The sequence below is a fragment of the Hippopotamus amphibius genome, chromosome 12 (genome assembly GCF_030028045.1).
Source record: "Hippopotamus amphibius kiboko isolate mHipAmp2 chromosome 12, mHipAmp2.hap2, whole genome shotgun sequence".
Lineage (NCBI taxonomy): Eukaryota > Metazoa > Chordata > Mammalia > Artiodactyla > Hippopotamidae > Hippopotamus > Hippopotamus amphibius.
Genome location: NC_080197.1, coordinates 43260545 through 43275960, shown reverse-complemented (window position 1 = coordinate 43275960; position 15416 = coordinate 43260545).

Here is a 15416-nt window from a genome sequence, read left to right as displayed (position 1 = left end):
TTTTTTTGAGATAACTATCTTACATCTCCTCAGTTCTCCCATCCCCAGCACCTACACCCATCCTCCCTGTCAGTGGGTGACTTCCTATTTCACTGAGAAAATAAAAACAATCAAAGAGAACTCCCATCTTCTATAACATCCAATTTGCCAAACTTTCTGCTCAGAGCCTATGTGCTTTCCCTCTCCTACTGGAAGATATTTCCTTCTCTGCGCTCCACATGGGTGCTGAATTGAATCACCACTTGCCCACCCAAGGATTTAGTTCTTCCAAGTAATTGTCTCTTTCCTGCAGCATGTCTTCTCCCCTTCTACTAAATCATTCTTAACAGCATACAAACATTCTGTAACATGCTATACCATCTCTCAATGTCAATGAAATCTTCTTTAACTCCATACCTCTCTTCAACTCCACTACCACTTATCTTTGCCCTTTTACAGTAAATCACCTCAAAAGATAACCTACCCTTTTTGTCTCTATTTCTTCTCTCTTGTTCAGACACTGATCTCTGCCAATTCACTAAACGACCCTTGTCAACATCACCCACGACTTGCAGGTTGCCAAATACAATGGCCAATTCTCATTCCTAAACTTGCTGGGACCGTGAGCGGTTCTTGAATCACTCAGTGCTCTGTAAATCATTTTCTTCACGTAGTTTCTGGGATATCGTGATCACCTGGTTTTCCTCCTACTTTGTATCTCCATGATGTCTACTCCTCCTCTTCATGTCGCAGCATCTGAGGACTCAGTCTAAGGACATCTTTTTTCATATATATATATAACTATCATTATTCCTTAAATTATGCCATCCAAGCACATGGCTTTAAGTGTCACTTATGTCTTAATGTCTCAATTTTATTTTTCCAGTTCCACTTTTACCCTAAACTGCAGGCACATGTACATGTCTCTCAACACTGCCATTTTCACTGGTATGCTTCAAAAGTATCATAAACTTAATATGTTCAAAATCTGTTCCTCCCTCCTTTCAATTCACCTCTATTATCACTCAGTTTCTCAGTCCAGAACCCCTAGACACCCTGAATCCTGTCTTTCTCTTGTGTCCCTTGACTGATCCATCTGCAAGTCTTGCTGGCCGTGTCTTCTCTCTCGTACCAATATCATACTACCCAAGCTACCATCATCTCTCTCCTGTGCAAAACAACAGCCTCCTACCACATCTCTCCATTTCCACTTTTGCTTTGCTAGAGTCTGATTTCCACCGTCAGAGCAGTTCTCTTAAAATACAAATACAATCATATCACTTTCCAAGTCAAAAGACCCCAACAGCCCTGTTCCAGTTGCTATTGCTACAAAACGAATTATCCTCAAACGTAGTGGCTTAAAGCAACCATTTTTAGTATGCTCAAATTTTCTGTGCATCAGAAATTCAGACAGGGCACAAAGTGGGTAGACTGTCTGTTTCATGATGTCTTGAGCCTCAACTGGGAAAACTCAAAGCCTGGGGGGATTCAACGTCTGGTGCCTGGAATTATCAGAAGATTCATTTACTCACTTGAACGTATGGCATCAAGACTAGGATTGTTGACCAAAGCACTTGTTCATGGTCTCTCCATGTAGCTTGGCTTCCTTAGCACAGTTGACTCAGGGATGCTCGCACAAGCACACTCACAAGCAAGGTAGAGTGGGTATTGCCTTTTATTACTCAGCCATAGAAATCATACTGCATCACTTACTCCATACTCTATTCATTGAAGTAATCAAAGACAGTCCAGAATCAAGGGATGGGAAATCTGACTCCACCTCTTGATGCGGGTATGACAGATTCATGTTCTGGAAGAGCACATGAGATAGGTGATATGGTTGCTGCTAGCTTTGCAAAATAAAATCTGCCATCAGTTTCCCATCACACTTGGAATAAAATACACAGTCCTAAAGGGGTCAATCCAACAAAAGGATATAATCTTGTAAATATAATATTTATGCACCCAACATAAGAGCAGCTAAATATACAAAGCAAATATTGACAGACTTAAAGGGAGAAATAGACAGCAATACAATAATAGTTGGGGACTTCAATTTCCTACTTTCATCAATGGATAAATCATCCAGACATAAAATCCATAAAGAATCACTAGACTTAAACCTCATATTAGACAAGATGGACTTAGACATTTACAGAATATTCCACCCAAAAGCAGCAGAATACACATTCTTCCCAAGCTCACATAAAACATTCTCAAGGATATATTATATGTTGGATTACAAAACAAGTCTCAACAAATTTAAGAAGACTGAAATCTTATCAAGTATGTTTTATGACCACAATAGTATGAAGCTAGGAATCGATTACAAGAAAAAACTGGAAAATTCACAAATAAGTGGAGATTAAGCAATACGTTACTGAACAACCAATGGAATAAATCAAAAGAGAGAAAAAAATATCTAGAGACAATTAAAAATGGAAACATAGTATACCAAACTTATGGGATGCAGCAAAAGTAGTTCCAAGAGGGAAGCTCATAGCAATAAATGCCTACTTTAAGAAACAAGAAAGATCTCAGATAAATAACCTAATGGCTAAATCTTGTTTTGGAATAACATTATCCACAAAAAGGACTGAGGGACCCTAGAAGTGACTGATTCTACATCTAAGGAAGGAAATATACAAGATGAGCCTAGACATCGTGTAGTGACAGAGGATAAAGTGCTCAAAACAACAACAAACCTCACAATGATTGGAGTATTTCAAACTGGAAGTGTTACAATGGTCAAACCTGGAATAATTTGATCAAAACAAAATAAAATAAGTGTTGGATTATAACCCCAAGTATAAGTTAATATCCGTGAGTCCTTACCAACATAAATTTTTTAAAGGAATAACTTTACCGTGAAAAACAATGGATCAAGGTCAACATCAACAGTGATAAAGCTTGTTGATAGTATGTGCACTTGATGTGACATGATGATCATTATCTGCAGTCTTTCTTCCCCAAACCCATAACTCCAGCCTCATTATCAGACGATTATTAGGTAAATCCCAACAGGAGGGCATCTTACAATGTAGCTGACCAATACGTCTCAAACTGCCAACGTCATCAAAAACAAGGAAATTTTGAGAAACTGTCACAGCCAAGAGGAGCCTGAAGAGATATGGCAACCAAACATAATGTGGTATTCTGAACAGGACCCTGGATCAAAAAAAGACATTAGGCAAAACTAAGGAAATCTGAATGAAGTATATACGTCTTAGTTAATAATAATGTTTCAAGTGTTAGCAAGAATGTAGAGAAATTGTAAACTTCATGAATTGCTGGAAGGAATGTAAAATTGGTTCAGCTACTTTGGAAAATAATTTTGACAATTCTGCAAAGTTGCCATATGACCCCACAATTCCATTCCTAGGTATATACTCAAGAGAACTGAAAACATATATTCATGCAAGTACTTGTATAAGAATGTTCATGGCAGGGACTTCCCTGGTGGCACAGTAGTTAAGAATCCACTTGCCAATGCAGGGGACATGGGTTCGAGCCCTGGTCCGGGAAGATCCCACATGCCAGGGAGAAACTAAGCCCATGAACCACAACTACTGAGCCTGAGCTCTAGAGCCCGTGAGCCACAACTACTGAGCCCGAGTTCTGCAGCTACTGAAGCCTGCATGCCTAGAGCCTGTGCTCTGCAACGAGAAGCCACCCCAAGAAGAAGCCCACAAACCTCAATGAAGAGTGGCACCCCCTCGCCGCAACTAGAGAAAGCCTGTGCACAGCATTGAAGACACAATGCAGCCCATAAATAAATAAATTTTTTTAAAAAAAAGAATGTTCATGGCAGCATTATTCATATTTCCCCAAAAGTAGACACAATCCAAATGTCCATCAACAAATGAATGGATGGATGAAATGTGGTGTATCCTCACAATGGAATATTATTTAGCCATTAAAAAGAATGAAGTGTGGATACTTGCTACAGTGTGGATGAACCTTGAACACAGTATGCTAAAAGGAAGGAGCCAGGACTTCCTTGGTGGTGCAGTGGTTAAGAATCCACCTGCCAATGCAGGGGACATGGGTTCAATCCCTGCTCCAGGAAGATCCCACATTGCCACAGAGCAAGTAAGCCCAAGCACCACAATTACTGAGCTTGTGCTCTACAGCCCATGAACCACAACTATTGAGTCTGTGTGCCGCAACTACTGAAGCCCATGCACCTAGAGCCCATGCTCTGCAACAAGAGAAGCCTCAGCAATGAGGTGCCTGAGCACCACAACGAAGAGTAGTCCCTGCTCGCCACAACTAGAGAAAGCCCGTGTGCAGCAACGAAGACCCAAGACAGCTAATAGATAAATAAATAAAATAAATAAATAAAAGGAAGGAGCTAGATTCAAAATGTCACCTGTTGTCTTATTCCACTTACATGAAATATCCAGAATAGGCAAATTCATAAAGAAAGGAAGTACATTCTTTCTTACTTTAAAAAGAAAACCTAGAAAGTAAGTTGCCAGGGTCTGGGAGGAAGTGGGAATGGGAGAGGGATGATAGCTAAAGTATACTGAGTTTCTTTTTGTGGTGATGAAAATGGTCTGGAATTAGGCAGTGGTGATGGTTACACAATCATATGAATATACTGAAAACCACTGAATTGTACATTTTAAATGGGGTAATTTTGTGGTATCTAAATTGTATTTCAATTAAAAAATATCTGACGTGTATTTTACACTTACAGCACATCTCAATTCAGTGTTCAATATCCACATGTAGTCATCAAATGCTGTATTAGATGGTGCAAATGTAGACCTTTGCTATTTGGATCAGAGTGTGCTTTGAGGACCAGTAGCATCAGCATCACCTGGGAGCCAGTTAAAATGTGGAATTTCAGACAAACTAGTGGTGACCAGAGGGGAGACGGGTGAGGCCAGGGGCAAATAGGTAATGAGGTTTGAGTGATACAAACTCCTAGGTATAAAACAAATGTTACAAGGATGAAATGTACAGTACAGGGAATATAACCAATATTTTATAACTATGTATGGAGTAGAGCCTATGAAAAGATCAAATCACTATGTTGTACACCTGAAGCTAATATAATATTGTTATTCAACTATTCTTCAATTTTAAAAAAGAAAGATATGCAATGAGCATGGTTTATATTTAAACTGTAAATTTATCCAACTAATTTGTTGAAATAATCCAATGAATTGCAACTTCTAGGACTAAAGATATCCAAAATGTATAGTTTGAGTCAAACTAGATTTCCCCTACTATATAGACGGGACCTCATCAATCTTGTTCCCCAGTGTTTATGTGGGTCTGTGTCCTAAACTGTACAAATGTTAGATTTTTAATCTTTGGTAATATGATGTTACAAAGAAATTGCTTTTCTTATTTATTGTTCAGCTTAGTCATCTTCGTATATGCCTAATCCCTAATAGCCACTTATTACTTCATTTTCTTCTTCTTTTTTTCTTCCATTTCCCTTGGTGTATCAACGTTTTTGTTACTGGTTTCTAAGAAATCATTTATGACTAAGGATGTTAACCATTTGTCACGCAATGCAAATGAAATACCATATTTGATAGCCATCAATTTACTATGGTGTTTTGTATTTGGGTTGTTTATTCAAATATAATCAAATATATTCAAATATAATTGTTTTAAAATACATACATACATACATAAAATTTTAAAAAGAAAGAAATCAGCAATTTGAAAAACAAAAGAGAAAAAAAGAAGAAATGTGGAATCTCAGATCCCAGCCCAGACCTGCCCCCCAGAGTCTGCATTTGACAAGATCCTCAGGTGACTGTGATAATGTTGCCAGCAGCTGACTCTGCTGGGTGACTGCAGGACTGCTCAGCAAAGAAGAAATCATTCTTTAGTGAGATCTAAATTACCTAACATCACCCAATCAGCATTTCAGTTCTGTTCCACTCACCTCTCACCCTGTGTGTCAGAATCTAATTTTGTTATTTGCCCCTAATTGCTTCTTAGACTTTCGTACCTCCCCTGGCTGAGAGTGCCAGTTTGGGATTATTCCAAGCTCAGGGTCACTGACTAAATTTAATGACAGTCTCTTTGTGTCTGTAAATCTACTAAGGATGACAGTTTTGAAAACCACCCAACTTTGCTTACCCAGAGTCCTGTCCCCTGCAGCCAGGAGGCTGTGGAAGAACAGATGCTTTTATCCATAGTGCATCCACAGCAGTGAACAGACTGCGGCAACGTGGGTCAGATACTTTCCGTGTTAATGGGAGGAATGTGCGCTAATTTTATAAACAATTCCTGACATTCCACATCTCCTTTTCTCCTAATATAAGGACAAAACATGCGCGTGCGCACAGGCACGCGCACACACACGTACAGAGGGAATATAATGAATTTCTTTTTATTTATGTTTTAGTTTTGCTTAAAACGAACTGCAGCATATTCTTTCAAGGGAATTCATTACCCATTAAAAACTATTCCAAAGAAGTTGAGAGTACATTTTCATATCTACTTGGAAGTGATTCTATCTCTAAAGGACTCTGGGTTCTAGTCCTTTTCCTGTTACTGTGGAGTAGGAGATTTCAAATAAACAAAACATGATTGATATTTACAGCACTGAGGAGTTTCCTTTCCTTTCCTCTGTATATCCTGAACTTACTTTCTCTGTGCCACCATAACTTTTGTGTCTATCTTCTTTAACCTGAGAAATACAGAATATGAAGGCTATATTAAAAATAACCATTTTCATTGGAAACCCTGATGTCTAACCTGCCCTTACCCACAATGTGTCGGTACACGTAAATAAAAACATCACATGAATGGAGGGCTTCCTTTACACAATGAACTTCACTGAATGGAATGGAGAATACAAAAATACATGAAACGTGTGCTCTGCCTTGTGAAAGTATGCTATATGTATAAAAAAACACAGCATAATGAAATAGAGCCAAAAATTATGGGAGAAAATTAGAGGCACGCAAAGGCATTTTTAAAGTTCTGTGTTATAACAATGAAGGCGAGAGACATCACTGGCATGGGGGAAGGATCAGACGGCTGAGGGAAGATGCTGGGAGAAAGTGGCTTTGAGCTAAAACTGGAGGATGAGAAGAACTTAGAAATAGGACAACACTGGGATACAGCATTCTGTGAAAAGGGGAGAAGTTTTTAAAGAGCCATGGAAGAAGGCAAATAAAAGACTTATCAATTGTCTGCCCTAGGAACAATTTTATTAGTGCTATCCTGCAGACGTTGTGATTGGATCAATTCCATGTTCGGAGCACCAGACAAGAGCAAAATCAAGTTGAATTGTCAGGAATAATTCCTTGCCACTGAAACAGTTGGGGAAGAAGATAGCATTAGCAATTTTTTTGAAGTGAAATACTCCCCTAGGATTGAACAACCTGCTGACCAACTAATCATAAATGAATGACTTTTACAAGTTTTTATTTTTATTTTGTGGTAGAATCCTGCACACAATCAGCATTAGTTAATTAATACAATCAATATACTTAATGAATGAATGTAATCAATATTAAGTAGATATAGCTCTAATACGTACTAAAAAATCTATATCTTAACAAATTTCAAAACTGTTTTCCTTTGTTCCTTAGTTAAATTACAAAAAAAGAAGCAAGCTGTTGATCAAGAATTTGAAAGCACATCTGTTTAATGAATAAACTATGTTCTTACAAAAGTACAAACAGTAATTTAGGGAGGTAGTTGTAACTTTCAGACAAACAGCAGAATCCTATTAAGGGTAGTGACGCATTCAACTGAAGAGTTTTCTAGAAACCCAAGGGTCTTTACACATCTTTTAGGAGAAACTAACTTTTGGCTAAGGCGGAACTCAGCAGCTGACATAAGCAAGCCTTCTATATTTTAATCTGCGTGGCTGTGATTTGCACACATAAGGCAAAGAGTTCTTTGGCTTTTTTTTTCTCATAATGTAACGCTGCAATGAATTGATTTTTCACAAATCTCCAAATATATTTATCTTTTTCCTCTCATAATGTCAGGCATTATTTTTGGCAGATGATACTGAAAACAGAAAGTGTTTAGTTTAAACACTTGGGCAGCTGTGGGTTCTTTCCTTTTCTTTCCAATTAATGAATAAGCACTTCCTTGCAGCAAAGAATGGAGGTGAAGTTAGCATTTAATTGACAATGGAACAATCTTGAATAAAAACAAGTATCTGAGAAGGAAAAAAAATGCCCTCAAGAAATACATTTTGTCTATGCACCTCACGTAGTTGGAGCCATCTCTGCACCTGTTTTCAGATGGGAAGAATTCCAGGTCACATACAAGGAACAGACTTCTCTTTTCAAGTTGATTGTTTCTAAATGTAGCTCAACATAATGAGTCTTCGCAGTTTGTGTTTTTCTTTCAACAAAATACAAAAATCCGGACCGGTGTTGATTTGCAAGTACAGTCACAGCCGCTTCAGAATATGTGTACATCTCTCTTCTCAAAACTTTCATTAGTAACAATTATAGCGAACTCTCTCTCCCCCTTCTATCATTAACCCTGTCTAGCTAACATCATTTCTTGTTGAAGCCATTGGTTATTTTCTCAGAGTGTTGGGGAAATGGAGGGATCCTCTCTGCTTAAATGGCAAGGTCAGCAATTATTTTCAAGGTCACCCACACTGTATTCCTATGGAATATAGATGGAAGGCTCTTTGAATTTGCAAAATGCTGCAGCCACAAAAAGAAGTGATGTCAAAAAGGAAACTACCTTATTTGTCTTAAACTTTGATTAGTTTGAAAGGCCTGCTGTTGGCAGTTTGAAAGATGCTACCAATAACTGGGCAGTTCCAGGCTCTACTTTGAAACATGCCTGCAGCCCAGAACTTTTAATATTTATGGGACATGACCTCTAACTGTCAATGATCTCTTATTTTCCACAAAGCTGTTTGGGGGCAAATACTGATTGCCTGAGGAGTCAGGAACACATTAAGCTCCAGATTCAATACCGTACTTGCAATAGATGGGAATTTCATCTTCATGGGGACAGTCATCACTGTTGATCACCAAGAGGCCACTCAGAATTTGTCACAGAGTGTTGAGGATACCACGACTTTATAACCCTCCAACAACAATCAGATCTGAGCTTGTACCATCCAAAAGAACAATTGCATCACTTGTAAAACATGGCCTTTTGGAAATGTGTAAAAAACCAAACCTCACAGCTCGAGAAGTGGTTGAAAAAAAATATAATGGAAGGAGAATGAGTATCGAGAAAGGAATATTTTAGAAATATTTGGGTTGTAACTTCTTTCTTTAAGATGAAAGAATATTGAAGTTTTGATGTAGCATTCTAATTTTACAATTTGAGGAAGGACTTGTGAAGGGGACTGAAACTTTTGTTCAACCAGACACAAAATATTCCAGAGCCTGTAGAAATCCCAAGAATAGGTGTGTACAGAAAATGGATATCAGTTCCCCAGGATCCTGCCCCTTGGAGAGAACAGGGTAGTATTTTGAGATGTTTCTCTCCAGTCCTTTTTTATGAATACATATACTTATGTGTTTTCTTACATAAAGCCTATGAAAAGGCTTGTTATAATTCCTTCCTTGGCAACTTTGGACTAAACTTATGAGCAAGCAAAGTGTAAATAGACTATTAATATTTTGATCCTGTGGGAATATGGATTTTGTAGCACCCAATGAACCCATGAAGCATCCCCATTTAGTGCAGGATGGCTAATGTGTCCTTTGACAGAATGGAAAATGTTAACACAGAAGAAAAGAAAGAAAGAAAGAAAGAAAAGAAGGAAAAGAAAGAAAGAAAGAAAGAAAGAAAGAAAGAAAGAAAGAAAGAAAGAAAGAAAGAAAGAAAGAGAAAGAAAGAAAGAAAGAAAGAAAGAAAGAAAGAAAGAAAGAAAGAAAGAAAGAAAGAAAGAAAGAAAGAAAGAAAGAAACAGCTGATGGTTAACTCTTCTTAAAATAGTCTGAATTGTTTCATTTGTAATTTCATAAATAACTGATTTTTTACTGAGCTCTTGTTTAGTTGCTAATCAAACAATAGAGAATTTTCCAAAGTCCTTGATTGACAAGTAATGTGGGTCTTCAATGCCTCAGTGATGAAGTATGTGCCTTAAAAAGAAATTCTCACACAAAAGGACAGAGAGAACGATCTGATAACAGGAACAAAAGTCATGTGTGTGTATGTGTATATTTGCACGTGTGCAATCTCTACTCTAACGAATTTGATCATGAAACCAAACACTCAGAAAATTTTTGCTTGTTACTCCATTAGTCATTCAACTCCAAAATATTATCATGTACAGCTCCCGTTTGGATCAAAAAAGAGATGCTCAAACTGCAACAGTTAAGGTTCATTCATTCATTCATTTGTTCACCCAACTTGTATGTATTGAGTGCTACTCTGTGCTAGTCTGTCCAAGGCACATGGGGTATACCATTGATCAAAAACAAAGATCTCTCCCCTCATGTGGTTACATTCTAATGGGGAGGGAGGGAGAAGAAAACAAATAAATTAATAATCAATATCATTGTATACTGGAAGAAGTTAAGTATGATAAAAAAAATTTTTAAGGTAAGATAAAGGAAATCAATTGTTATTAAGGTTGGGATGCAATTTTAAATTAAAAAGGTGATATTTGAGCAAAAACTCCGAGAAGGTGAGAGGGAGCAATGTTAACATCTTGAGAAATAGTGTCCCAGGCAGAAGGAACAGCCAGTGCCAAGGTCCTATCGCAGAAGCAGGTCCTGTCCTGAAGGGCAGCCAGGGTGCCAGGGGAGGGTTGAGAGAAGAGTAGGAGAGATATCAGAGGGGTAACGGGAGGGGGTGCAGCACATGGCACAAGGTCTCGTAGAGCTATTGAAGCCTTGCCTTTTACTCTGAAGGAAATGAGAGCCAGCGTCGGGATCTAATTAGCTGTATGGAGGCAAGACTAAGGCAAGGCCAGTTAACAGGTTTTACACCAACCCAGGCAAGAGATAATAGCAGCTCCGATCATGGTGGTAATGGTGCAGATAGAGAGAAATGATCAGACCTTGACTATAATTTGAATATAGATAAAACAGGACTGATTTTCTGATTGACTGGAGGTAGCGTGTGAGAGGACAACAGCAACCAAGGGTCCCTCCAAGGATTCTGATCTGGGCAACGACAAGAATGGAGCTACCATCAACTGAGTTGGAACGAGTGGAAAAAAGTTCAGCTTGGGAAGAAAACAAGGTACTCAGCTCTCGATATGTTGAGTCTGAGATGCCCTGGACATCCAAGTAGAGATATTGACAACCTAGAATCAGCTATTCAGGGGTAAGACTTGATCCATGGTCACCAGAATAGGGTCACCAGCATGGTGTTGGTACAGAAATGCAGAGAGAGACAGAAGAGTATTTTAAGTATCTCAGCTGCCAACTTTGCCTAAAAATGGTATTAAGAAATAGCTTGGTAAAGTTAGAAAAGCTGAAATTTTACTCCTAGTTCTTCCATATTTGAGCTGAGTTACCCTCACCCAGTTTCTAACCTCCTTGAGGTTCCCTTGTTCTGTCAATAAAATAGAGCATCTTGAGTCAGGTTCCCAAGAAGCAGAGCCTGAGATGAAGAATCTTGTGTAAGTGATTTACTGAGAGTGCTCGCAGGAGAAAGGGAGTGGGGGAAGCAGGACAGGGCAGGGAAAGGAGCTGAGACTTTCAGCTGAAGTCAAGCTTCAGTCTGATACCCTGGGCAGTTCTGGTGCTAGAATTACACCAGAGTCGGCCCCGCCTTGAGGCAAGGGAACCATCAGCATCTCTGACATGTGGTTCATAATAAATACCACTGGTGTTTGTTGTGAACTCTAGGGGAGCACAATGACTACCATATAGTAGGTCTTCCGTGAAAGTTTCTCATTGTAGTTTTGTGTCAATTACAAATATTTGCCACCGACAGCTATACTCCCTCCTCCCTTGTTCAGTGAATGGTTTGCTAGAGGTGCTTCTGATTACAAACAGATCAACTGCTATTCCCTCCCATTAGAATTTCCTTATAGAGCTAATTATTCACGTATTTTAAAATACAGCCCTTCCCTTCAGTCATGAAGCTGTGAGCATGTTTCTTTTTCACAGGCGCTACGAATAAAAAAATGCTGGAAAAGTGCTTTCCCCACCAACACTGGGCAGAGCATTTTGGTTCCAGAATGTGCATATCAAAACATTATGTCTTCTTAGGAGCATCCTGACTCCTGGCAAGGGAAGGGAAAAATCGGTGAGGAAATGGGGTGGAGGGGGGTGGATTCTAAAACAATTTTATGTTTATTGCTAATCGAGAAACCTAGGCAGAAAATGACACAATGGCACATGTCGACAGCAAGAAAAAATCATCTAACAAGTAGAACCAGCCTTAATTTATAAAATGTTGTAACACTAGAGATTGACTTTGTACTTCGCCTCTGTCCATTTTCTAAGGGCAATTTGGAAGCTTGTGTGTTCTGGTTATCTGAGAGTGTTTTTCAGAAAACCATTTTTCTCCCCCAAAACATGTTGTCAAAAAATCATTCTAAAATCACCCCAAACTGTGTACCTTTGCAAATAGACAATTGAAATATTTATACTTAAGCCACAAGGAGGGTGTTAACAGGGATGTGAGCCAAACAGAGCACCAAAGCCCTGTCACCTCCAATAGTGAGCAGCTTCATCTGTTCACCCCGGAAGCCACAGAAATGTCAGCGTTTTTGCTCTGAGCCAAAGAGCACAAGACTGAGAAAGTGCTGGGCAAAGGACAGAAGATGGGGATGGAAGAAACTGAACGGAAGGCCAGGGTCTTGGGTTGGTTTCCTCACCTATAAAATGGTTAAGTAAAAGTACACAGCCAGGATATTGCCATGAGAACTAAATCAGTTACTTCATCCGGTGGTCTACAAGAATTCAGCATTATTCCTACTAAATAAGTAGCTTAACAAAGTACTTGGCACATAATAGGAATTTTGTATGGGATCTGTTACAAAAGTAATTCAGGAAGCCCCAGATCAGGTATTTTATGAAAGGAGATCCACACAGAAGAATAAGAGGAAACTAAACTGCACACTACGAGGAATTATACAGGGTTCTTCATGCTCAGGATCACATTTAATGTTTTAAACAGCCTTGGAAGACCTATTGTGGTCTATTTTAGAGATGTGGAAATTGAAGTTTAGAGAGGTCCAGTGACTTGCCCAAATGTATACACTCACAGAAAAGATCTCTGTATATGGCTGGAAAGATACTCCACAGCATGTCAATTTCACGTATTATGTTTTCTGATTGTCTGACTGTCTGGGTTCCCCCATTCACAAATTCTGGGGACTCACTGGCTATCCCAACCAAATATCCTTTGGCCCCAAGTTAAGGTGCCCTTGCTGTAACTTGTCGGTTCCTCATTAAGCATGTAGATGGGGGCGGGGAGGGCGGTTCTTGGAGAAGGGACTGTAGGGCAGACCAAACCAAAGGTGTCCATGCCTTAGGAGAGCTTATGCTCAATACTCTTATACAATAAAGATAGTCAGTGATTATAGGATTCTTGCCTTCAAAAGTCACTCAACAAACTTGTGACAGCTGGCAGTGTGTGAAGTCCTTATGACAGATGTTTTTTCCTTAAGAAGAAAGATAAAGGATATTTACTGGGAGGCATCACCATCAAAGGAAGATTGAAGGAATCAGACTTCAAGGAGGCAAGGAACTCAGCTTCGACCACATCCTCTCCTTAAATGGGTCTTCCAGATCCAATTTTCGAAAGACTCTCCTGGTCCTATCCTTAGTTTCATCCTGATCCCCTGACCAGTTCTTTGGGTTAGGGCACCCAACTGAGAACCCCAGAAAGCCACTAGGACCACAGTGGCTAGGGGTGACAGAGGACAAACAAAGAGCTATTATCAGTTGAAAAGAGAGAGAAATGCTGTGATCTTAAGACCAACAGATGTTCATTCTAAACAACACCATTAGTGCTGGAATACAAGATGACAAAATTTTACCTTATCATCAAGAAGATTTTAGACTGATAGAAGACATGTATACAAGCATGTGTATACAGGATATATTCATTGCAAAAAGTCTTCAATTCTTCTTGCACCACGTTCTGTGTAATGTAGTTCTGTGATGCCTTCCTTCAAGAGCAGAGCCAATTTCTCGCTCCTCACACCTGGGCTGCCTCAAGATTCACTTTCACTAATAAAATGCAGCAGGAGGGCCCATGTGCCAGTTCCAGCCCACCTGTCCCAGCCAAGGCTACCCTGGACCATCTCAAGCCTGCTGACCCTCAGCATGTGAGGACCCAGCCACGAAGAACAGGGCCACCTCTCGGTCTACAGCTGAGCACAGATGCATCTGCCAGCCCCGATGAGACCAGAAGGTGAGCCCCGCTGACCCACAGTCCTATGATCGATAATACATTTTTATTATTTCAAGCCACTGAGCTTGGGGGAGTTTGTTATGCAGTGATAGCTAATTGAGATTTATGTATTCATAATCTAAGAAGGCATTCAAAGGCAGTTAAAGAGGTCTGGAACTAAATATTACAAGAGTGCAGAGGAAGAGCTGGCTTCTGGATTAGAAAACCAGGAATGAATAGCATGGCCCTTGGTCCCCTTCCCATGGAGGAAGTGATATTCTGAGTTAGCTTTGAAGATTAAATAGAATTTCCTCAGGTAAAGATAAAAGGAGAGCATAACACCTTTATTTTCAATAAGAGTAATTCTTCATTTGAAGTTTTCAATGTCTTTCTAATTATTTAATATCTTAAATAAAGATTTACTCCATTCCTCTGTGACTGAGAAGAAATTGTATTGATACATAAATTTCCCTTCCTCACATGGTAAGAATCAAGACTAGAATTACAGTTCTGGAAAGGCAATTATATTTCCAGTGAATAGAGTGACACTCTATAGCAAACACCCACATCACCCGGCACCTGCTGAATGAAACATGCATGTTTTATTTATAAAGGTCAACTAATTAGCAAGAGTGAGTTTTTACAAAGCAGAATTTAAAAGGCAATTTTTCTAAGATAGAAGCCTAATTGTTATACATTTAATATGTTGAATTATCCTGGTGAAAGAAAGAAAGAAAGAAGGAAGGAAGGGAGTGAGGGAGGGAGGGAGGAGGGAAGGAAGGAAGGATGGAAGGAAGGAAGGAAGGAAGGAAGGAAGGGGAAAGAAGAAAGGAAGAAAGAGGAAAGAAAGAGAGAAGGAAAGAAAGAAAAAGAAAGAAAGACAGACAGACAGACAGAAAGACAGACAGACAGACAGACAGACAGACAGACAGAAAGAAAGAAAGAAAGAAAGAAAGAAAGAAAGAAAGAAAGAAGGAAAGAGAGAAAGAGAGAAAGAAAAAGAAAGAAAGGGAAAGGAAGAAAGAGAGAGAGAAAGAGAGAGAGGGAAGGAGGGAAGATAAAGAAATCTAATAACATTATTCAAGTGATCCCTAGCAGGTCACCAATGAGAGCCGGTCACCTCTCTCATCCGTGATTAATTATTGAAGTTCTAATTCTAATAA